Source organism: Mangifera indica, chromosome 7 (assembly GCF_011075055.1).
Source record: "Mangifera indica cultivar Alphonso chromosome 7, CATAS_Mindica_2.1, whole genome shotgun sequence".
In the NCBI taxonomy this organism is placed as follows: domain Eukaryota; kingdom Viridiplantae; phylum Streptophyta; class Magnoliopsida; order Sapindales; family Anacardiaceae; genus Mangifera; species Mangifera indica.
In genome coordinates, this window is record NC_058143.1 from 7878573 (window position 1) to 7888951 (window position 10379).

Below are 10379 nucleotides of genomic sequence, written 5' to 3' on the forward strand. Positions count from 1 at the left end.
GGGAATGAAATAAAATTATATATTTTTTAATATTATTGATAAAATATGATTTTACCTTTTAACTATAATAGAAAATTATAATAGTAGTTGATCCATCAGTGTTTGAGTTTTTAAAACACCGTGAATGTGTATTTTTCTTTGTATTAAAAACTTAGATAGGAAATAGTCCTTTAATCTTTCTTAATTTATGTTAAAAATAATAGTGTTTTGTTACAACATATAAAAGAAATCAAATTTCTAGTTTTTGCACATCGCCCTCATACTTTGCACATGATTTCCCCCTTTCCCAACTAATCTAAAGCCCAAAGTTTCATTTCTTAACCTTCTTGTAAACCCTAAACTTTGATTTCTGATGACAATCACAATTGTTGACAACTTGACATAGGATAAGCATTGATGGGATTGTAATATTATTTACAATGATGCTCAGGGTTGACATCGGTCAATTGACACAAAGGATAACAAGAATTCTTATAAGCTTTGTAGAGTAATTCTTAAGACAACTCAAATAAGAAGTTTTATTGATAGTTTGAATTGAGTTGATTGATTCAATTACAATAATTTGAGCCTTTTATATCAACTAATTACTCTGTTAATTAAAATATAAATCTTAGCTTTACTAGAATAAAAAATTATTAAATTAGGATATTAGTTTAACTAGAATTAGGAATATTAATTAATTCCAAATTCCACTCAATTAGGAATCCTTATTCCACATGTAGTAGGCTTTCGACATGTTTTCCACATCATCATGCACATCCATATCATCATTCCACATTTCCAAATATGTTGCCATGCTATATGCCATGTCATCTTTGGTTGTCATGTCATGTGCCACATCACCCTCTTACTCTTGGCTCGTTTCTTCCATGTTTTTAATGCTTTCCACCTTATTGCCCCCTTGTCATGGTCCTCTGTTAATTTCTTTTCCATTCGTCTCTTCCATGTTTTTAATGCTTTCCACCTTATTGCCCCCTTGTCATGGTCCTCTGTTAATTTCTTTTCCATTCGTCTCTTCCATCCAACCACCCTTTTGCCTTGGATCATCCTTTGACATATTTTCTTTCCTTGTTTTACTTCCACAAATTAAATGCCTTAGTCCTCCATCATTCACCCTTTTTTTTTTTAAAAAGAAAAAAAAACTTGCCCTCGAGTCATCATCATGTAATGTATTATCCAAACATAAAAAAGGATTAAACCAAGGTTTGAATCTTGCCTTCATTCCAAGGAAGAAATTTTGTTTCCAAGGATATAGACATTCCATAATATTCCTCTTAAGTTCATTGACATCTATATAACTGTTTTTTTAGAATTATCATAGGGTTACCTTAATTAACATTGAGATCACCTTAATCAACAATGCCTTTGATTTCAAAATTCTCGTGAAGGGGATGAAGATTTTCTTGAACTACAAGTGCTTTTGTCATATCTTTGATTTTTCCTTCATACCCAAGTTGCTTTCATTTCTTTTCTTTAGGTTCCTCCCCTTAATCAACAAAGGTAGTTTTCACCTCATCACCTTCTTTGATTTCAAAACTCTATGGATTGAAGAGAACATTGTTTTCTTCTAAAGTTTCCTTTACTTCTTTAACTTCTTTATCAGCTCTAGGTTTGAATTCATCCTCTTTTAAGGGTATGGAAATCAAAACTCTCCTATTTTGCTTTGGATTTTCTTCGACTTTGTTATGTATGATGATTCATTTTTTCCCCCCACATAAAAGAGTAAGTATTGTCTCGACTCCTATATGTAGCATCCACATCATATTGCCAAGGACATCCAAAAGTACGTGACACGCATCCATCTGTACTACATCACATAAAATTTCATCTTTGCAGGCTTTGCCTAAAGATAATGATAACCTACATTGTTTCGTTGTTCGCATACTTGGACCATTCTAAATCCAACCTATACCATATGGAGTAAGATGAGGTTTGGTTTCTAACTTGAAGTACTCCACCTATGAGATACAAAGTTTTCACAACTACAATTATCAATCATGAGCTGACACACCTTACCATTAATTGTGCACTCACTTTGAAAGGTTCTCTTGCATTGTGAGTGATTGGGTTGTGTAGGAATGTAAAACAAACTTCTCTCCATATCTTTTTCATACCCAACCACCTTAAGACAAGTTTTTGATTCCACCTGGCACAAGACAAGCTCTAATAGGGTTGCAATATTATTCACAATAACACTCAAGGTTAATATCGTTCAACAAATGCAAAGGGATAACAAGAATTCTTGTAAGCTTTGCAAAGGAATTCTTAATAAAACTCAAATAAGAAATTTTATTAATAGCTTAAACTGAATTGATTGATTCAATTACAATGACCTGAGCCTTTTATATAGGCTAATGACTCTCCTAATTAAAATAGAAATTTTTCCTTTATTAGAATAGAAAATTATTAAATTATAATATTAGTTTAACTAGAATTAGAAATATTAATTAATTCCAAATTCTAGAAACTTATGATTATAGAAAATAACATTAATAAACTCCTAAATTAAAATTGAGTTTTCTTAAACAAATAAACCTAAAAGCTCTTTATTCCTTAAATTGAAATAAGACTATTAAAATATTAGGAAAACTAAAATTAATAAGAGACTCAATTAACTAAATTGAATTAAGAAATTTGTTTTAAACCAAACTTCACAAGGAAACTTGATTTAAACCAAATTCCACTCAATTAGGATTCCTTATTTCACATTTATTAGGCTTCTTATATGTCTTCCACATCATCATGCCACATTTCCAAATACATTGCCACATCATGTGTCATGTCATCTTTGGTCATCATGTCATGTGCCACATCACCCTATTGTTTTTGGCTCATTTCTTCCATGTTTTTAATGCTTTCCACCTCGCACTTTCTTGCTATAGTCCTCTATTAATTTCTTTTCTATTTGTCTCTTCCATCCAATCTACCTCTTGCCTCAAATCATCCTGTGACCTTTTTTCTTTCCATGTTTCATCCTTATTTTCCTTTCACAAATTGAATGTCTTGGTCCCCCATTACAACCAATTTGACCGTCAATTAGACGTATCACCTATGTTTAAGAAAGTTGCTGCAATCTTTTTTGGCGGTTTATTCCATGGCAATTTCTAGTTCAAGCTTCAACAAGTTTAATTTATTTTTTCCTTTTCAGTTTTTACTTTTTTAAAAGAAAAAAATTGTATATATTCATTTTTAGACCTATTCTGTGACGTTTGATCTTTGCGTCATTTTTTTCTTAGTCATATCATATATGTCTTAGGTATTTGTCTGTTTTGTAATGTATCTCATGTGTACTGTTTTCCATGATAACTGTCCAATGACTTTAAAATTATTGCCAGGGTAATTACCCTATTTGGGATGATATAATTAATTTGATAGAGATTTAAAAGAAAAAAATGAAGGAGTTTAGAGTGTAAATAGATGTAAGCGTGAAAGATTTTGATTGGTACGAGTAGGGTAGAGTTGCAAAGTAGTTGAAGATGTCGAAAATCTTTAACATGCCTGAGCTGTATTATGAAAACTACTTGTAAGGAGCAGTTATGGGTGATGTAACTTAAGATGAAACTGAGGAGCCCCCCAATTAGAGGAAACTGATTCCTGGCCACAAGCAAAGCGACATATGGCTCCACCTCATTGACAAAGTCAGTTAGGGATTCCTTTCTTCTTTGTAAGAGATTTGTTTGCTTTTCCATCTGACTACTTCATTAATTAGCAGTAACAAGCATGGCCATAAATGCATGTTATTGTTGGTTGTTGAGTGCCCACTAATTCAAGAAGATATCTCCCTCTCACCTCTTTTTCTCACCAGTGCTGCCTCATCTTCCTACCGACACACCTGCTCCAGAAGGTTTGGACTTTTTTGTTGGCTCGGGACAATATAAGTTAACAAGTTGGTTAGCATAGATGTGGTTGAGGTTTATTAAAGTGTAAAAATTGCATTCAAAGAGTATTAAAAGAGGTTTTAGAATAAACAAAAGTGTTATGTGAAGAATTTGGAGTACTTTTTCAATTTACTTTGATATATATAGAATTATTTATTAATTGGTCTTTTTAATGGAAAAATAATATAAAACACATTATATAGAATTGTTGCTCATATATATGTTAGAAATATATATTAGGCTTACAAGTGTGAAGATTAAAATCCATATTAAACATAACCAATTGACTTATGTTAAGGTTCAATCCACATACTTATATATCACTCTCTTATGTTTTATTTATTAGATATGAGACTATTTTTCTCGAGTCTCTAACACCTCCGCTTAAGTGCAAACGTCTAGGTTGTTAGACCTATCTTTCAGCTTAGTCGATTTTTGGCTGCGTGCATTGTCACTTGTATCCAAAAACACTCAGGCTGTTAAAGCCGCTGTTTGGCTCGAGCTCTGATACCATGTTGAAAATATATATTGGGTTTACAAGTGTGAAGATTGAAATCCATATTAGACACAACCAATTGGTTTATGTTAAGATCCAATCCACACACTTATATACCACTCTCTTATGTTCTATTTATGAGATGTGAGACTCTTTTTCTTTATTCTTTATTTGAGTCTCCAACAATATATAATGAACAACAATTATGACAAATATCAATTTGAGTGTTAAACCAATCATATAATGACACATTATTATTGCATTTGAATTAGTATTTATTATAAGTGCATATATTATATATTATCTTTTTTTTAATTAATGTTATTTATTTTTCTATCTTTTCTTTTCTGTATGTATTGAATGCTTCAGGTTAGTTTTCCAACATACAGCAGAGGCCTCATGAGTGAGCAGAATCTTGGGAAGAAGCTAATGGTCCTTGCTAACAAATTAAACTTTGACTGATTGTTTTCCTTGTGTTCGTAAGTGTAACATGTATAATACATGTTCAGCTTGTTCATTCTTTGTCTTTTATTGGAGCTTGGGGTATCTTTGGTATGTAGTGTTGTCTAGATAGTATTTGGTATCAAAGCTTGGGATGTTCTTTGGTATACTTTAAAAGATAATACTCGTGTAAAGTGTAATGTGTTTTTCAAGAAATGAAGAAATTATAAGTCGGGTTATCTTATTTTGATTATCAACTGTAACGTGTTTTTTTATTTTGGTTGTTGAAATTATGTTTTAGAAATTCGCTACTAATATATGTAAATTTATGAGAATTCCAAATTTGTCACATTTATATAATTTTAATTTGAATTCCAATTAACATATTTTCAAAATTATGGGTGAATAGCAAGGATTACAAAACCTGGCCAGACCAACTGGTCAGATCGGCCAGACCATGAACAACACTTCAAACAGTTTTTGCTACAAATAAAACCGTTTTTTACATAAATTCGGATTGGACACAGGTGAACCGATGATTTTTGCCAGTTCTTGATCCAATCCGTTTCAGAATCCATCCAGTTTTTAAAATTTAAATATAAATTGAAAAAAATGTTTGTAGAAACCCAACTCCTCCAGCCTTTTCACACGTGTCGTCGTTGTTGTGACCTTTATTGATCTCGCTAGCCAAATTGCTGATGACGTGTGATGACGGTTGTCGATGACGTTTGACACACCTGGTTGCTCTAACATAGAATTGACAAGGGTAGTGATAATCAAGGGACCGATGATAGTTAACAGAAACAACAAACGCAAGCATTTTATGCATGAAATGGTGACAGACGACATCATAGGACATAGAGGCAGTGCTGAGAAAAGTGAATCCACCTCCATGAAAGAAAATGATGACGGGAGTAGCGCTAGTGGTAGAGGTGGGAGAGAAGAGATCGAACTAGAGATTGTGTGCGGGTCGACGGTGGTGTCGGAGGTGGAAACTGAGTTGACTGGTTTGGGATTGGGAGAAATGTGAAAGTCTAAGAAGTTGAGCAGATGGTGATTGATAGTTCTATCGAAATGGTGACAAGTGCCAGTAATACTAGAAAGAATTGAAATGAAGATCCTTGTTTTCCATGGGAGCATAGGCTTGTTTGTTTCACCGGAGCTCATTTTAGAAAGCCGGAGGGTTTATTGAGAGATATTATGGTGTGTAAATAGAAAGGAAGGGATGAAAATAATGGAGTTGTGAGCTGTTGAGAAAAGATAGTAATAAGCTAGACAAGCTGCAAATCTTTTAAATTCTTTTTCTCTGATTTGATTGTAATTCTTTCTTAAAGGAGGAAACTTCATCCTCACTTTCCTCTTGAACTTTTTTCTCATGAAGTTGAATTATGATAACACCCTTTGATTTTATAGAGTGTAATTTTGTTTTCTTCATACCTAACAGAGCGAAACGTGACGTTTGCTAATGTTGCATAGGTTCAAGTTCGACGATGATGATTGATGCTGAAGTACGCAAGTTCAAATGACAGTTAACAACGAAATATGCAGGTTCAAACAACAGTTGATGACAACGAATTATAGAAAGCTTGTTGTCATCAACGTTTCTTCTCCAAGTTTAGCTATTTTTTTATATTGTCTTCATTATGAACTCTATAGTTCACCAACATTGTGATAATTCCGGCAACAACTTTCAGTGAAGATTAGCGAGTCTCGACGATGTCAATTGGTAATGTCGAATGCCTAAGTCTGAATGTATTCTTAATAAGCATATATGACAGTTTCTGAAAATTTATGATAATGTTAGTTGGTAGTGTTGATTGCTCCTAACTATAATTGTTATTCTTACGAATTTGTAATTTTATTTATATATTCCATTAGTAAAGTTTTGTTTACAACAACCCAAAAATAATTTAGGGTGACGAATAATGTTCTATTCACGAATGTACATTTTATGCATGAGTTGTAATTTGTAAACATACTCCATTGCAATTTGTAATTTATAAACTAATAAGTATGCTCTCGTGTAATTTTATGTATGATGTTGTTATGTGTTGACGACTCTTGACTTTTATATTACGAATATGTGTTATTATGTAATCATATCAATTTTTTTTAGGTTTTTACACAAAATTAAAAATCCGGTTAAACCATTTAGTTAAAATGGTTTGATTGGTTCGATCATAACCAATCCTTAAAACAGTTCATAGTCCGGTTAGTTCTTAAAACCTTGGTGAATAGTATCAAGTACCTAAAACCAAATCATAACTGACCAAGTAGATTTTGGATAGATATTTGTCTCTACAAGTTTGAAATCTTAGAAACTAATCGGTTCCAATTTAATTATTGTTTTTTTAACAAGATACCCAGGCCTACTCACCTTCTAATTATGGAGTCTAAGAATCTTAGCAAGATGGGAATGGATGAACTCATAAGAAGTTTTTTTAGCTATGAAATGAAGAGAAAATCAAAGAAAGAAAAAGTTAAGACTAAAAGAGATATTGCATTGAAGGTTATGGATGAAAAGGAAGAGGAAGGAAATTCTTCCATGGACGAAGATGATGTGAGTCTCTTGGCTAGAAAGTTTAGCAAATATCTATCAAGATAAAAAAGAAACAAAGGAAAAGGGTTTGCTAGACAAAGAGGAACAAAGGAAGAGTGTGAAAAGAGCAATAATGAGATAATATATTATGAATGCAAGAAACTGGGTTACATTCACCAAGATTGTCCTTTGAGAAAGAAGAAGAAAGATAACAAGGAGAAGAGATTCAAGAAGAAAATGTTTGCCGCTACTTCGAGTGCAAGCGATGACTCAAGTGATGAAAGTGAGTTAGAGGAAGAAAAGGCCAACATATGTTTCATGGCCAAGAGTAATTCAGAGGATGAGGTAAATGACTCAAATTCATACTCTTTGCATGAATTACAAGATGCATTTGAAAACTTGATAGATGAGTATGAAAACATAGAAGCAAAATATAAATAATTAAAGAAACAATTAATTTGCATTAAAAAGGAAGATGATATACTTTTACATGATCATGATGAGTTGACTAAGAAATGTGATTTTGTTCAAAATGAAAAGGATTCATGCCAAAAGGAATTAACATGCATGAAAGAGGAACATAAAGAATCAAAGAAAAAGGTATCTAGTTCGAATGAATAATTCAAAAAATTTTAAATAGGTACTAAGTGGTTGGATTAGACATTTGCATCTAAAAGAAGTGATCTTAATAAGGAAGGGTTAGGGTATAGTGGAAGTAACCCTTTTTCAAACACATATAGGCTTTTAAAGAAACCTTATGCATTACATATGAAATGCAAATTTTGTTCATTCATTAGGCATACTATTAGACATTGTCCAATTAGAACGGTAAACTTTTCAAAGTAAATAAGGTTTAGGTCCCTAGGGGGGCACTTAAAACTAACGTTGTTGGACCAAAAACCATTTGGGTACCAAAAAGTAAATAGATAAATTTATCTTGTAGGCTTGCTTGCAATCTTCCTTGAGGTCCTCTAGTAAGTGGTATTTAGATAATAAATGCTCAAGACATATAACGGGAGATAGAAGTCTATTCTTTTTTTTGAAGGCTAAAGATAGAGGTACTGTCAACTTTGGAGATAACTCCAAAGGAAAAGTAATTCGCATCGATATCATAGGTAACTCTTCTTTTTCAATGAGTGATGTTCTACTCATTAAAAGTTTTAGGCGTAATTTACTTAGTATAAGTTAATTGTGTGACAAGGGCTTCAAGATTAGTTTTCACTATTTATATTGTGAAATTGTTGATGCTAGCACAAATGCAATTGCTTTCATTGGCCATAAGTATTTAGATGTGTACATTATATACTTGCATGACATTGCATCTAGAGACCTATGTCTCATGTCAACCAAGGAGGAGGACATGTGGCTATGGTATAGAAGATTTGGGCATGCAAACATTGATGTTCTACAAAACCTTTCAAAAAGAAACTTAGTAAAAGGTTTGCCAAAATTAGTTTTCAAAAAAGACCATGTGCGTGATGTTTGCATGAAAGACAAACAAACAACAATTTGTTTTAAGTCTAAAAATTGTGTTTCAACTTCAAGACCCCTTCAACTTTTATATTTGGATTTGTGTAGACTATCTAGAACTACAAACCTTGGTGGAAAATATTATTGTTTTGTAATTGTTTATGATTTTTCAAGATTTACTTAGGTCTTGCTTCTTACAAATTAAAGTAATGTATTCCTTACATTTGTACCACTTGTTAGGAAATTGCAAAACCAAGTAGGTTATGCAATTGCATGCATTAGAAGTGATCATAGAAAAGAGTTTGAAAATTTAGATTTTGAAATTTTTTGTAATGAACATGACATTGAACACAACTTTTTGGCATTTAGGACTTTTCAACAAAACAGAGTTGTTGAGAGAAGAAATAAGACACTTGTAAAAATGACTAGGACCATGTTGTGTAAAAATGATTTGCCTAAGTATTTTTAAGGTGAAGCCATTAATGCTTCTTGTTACATTATAACTAGAACCATATTTAGGTCAATTCTCAAGAAAACTCCTTATGAGTTATTCAAAGGAAAAAAACCTAATATTGCATATTTTCATCCCTTTGGTGCAAATATTGTGTTAAATAATGAAAAGGATAACTTAGGACAATTTGATGTCAAATTAGATGAAGCAATTTCCCTAGGTTACTCTTCCTCATCCAAAGCATATAGAGTCTTCAATAAGAAAACTTTCTTAGTCGAAGAATCTATCCATATGGTATTTGATGAATCTCCTAAGTGTATAGATAATAGAAATAAAGATGAAGTGATTAAGCTCATAAAGGATCTACAAATCAAGGACTCATCTCAACCAAAAAAAGAGAAAGAAAAACATTAAGTTGAGGTTGAAAACCAAAAGGATGAACTTATGCAACCTCAAGAACCACAATGAGAAATCTTATAGCCAAAGGTGAAGAGTGACGTGAAAGAAGAAAAGATTATTAGAGACCTTATCCAAGGAGTAAAAACTAGAGCTTCATTAAGAAATACATGCCAATTTGTGGCATTCTTGGGTTTTCATTATTTATCAATTGCATGCAATAACACATAAATATAACCAAAACTTACAAGTATATTTTCATGAAAGTATGCCTAAACAATAGTTCTGATACCACTGTAAGGTAAAGGGCATCGTTAACTGGCAATGCAGTAGAATTAAAAATTTTTAAAAATTATCAAAGATCCTAAAACTCATCCAAAATACTCGTTTTAATGCATAGATTTATGAATAATTTAAACACACATAGGGTGTTTAGAAATTATACCTGCATTGTTGGCTCTTCTAAGACTTTATATGGCTATGTAAAAATCGTTATCCAATCTTCTTGAGGTGACGTCGTCATATTCACATAGAACATGAACAGAAGGCGATCCAAAAAGAAGGTTGACAGGGCTTCTGTCATCTGGATCTTAGAAATTGGATTATGGCAAAGTGAGAAGAAGGTCACGTCAATGGAAGCTTGTGTCAACAAGGTTCTAGATATGAAAACGAGTGTTTAGGATATATGCGCTTAGAATTGTTATGTAA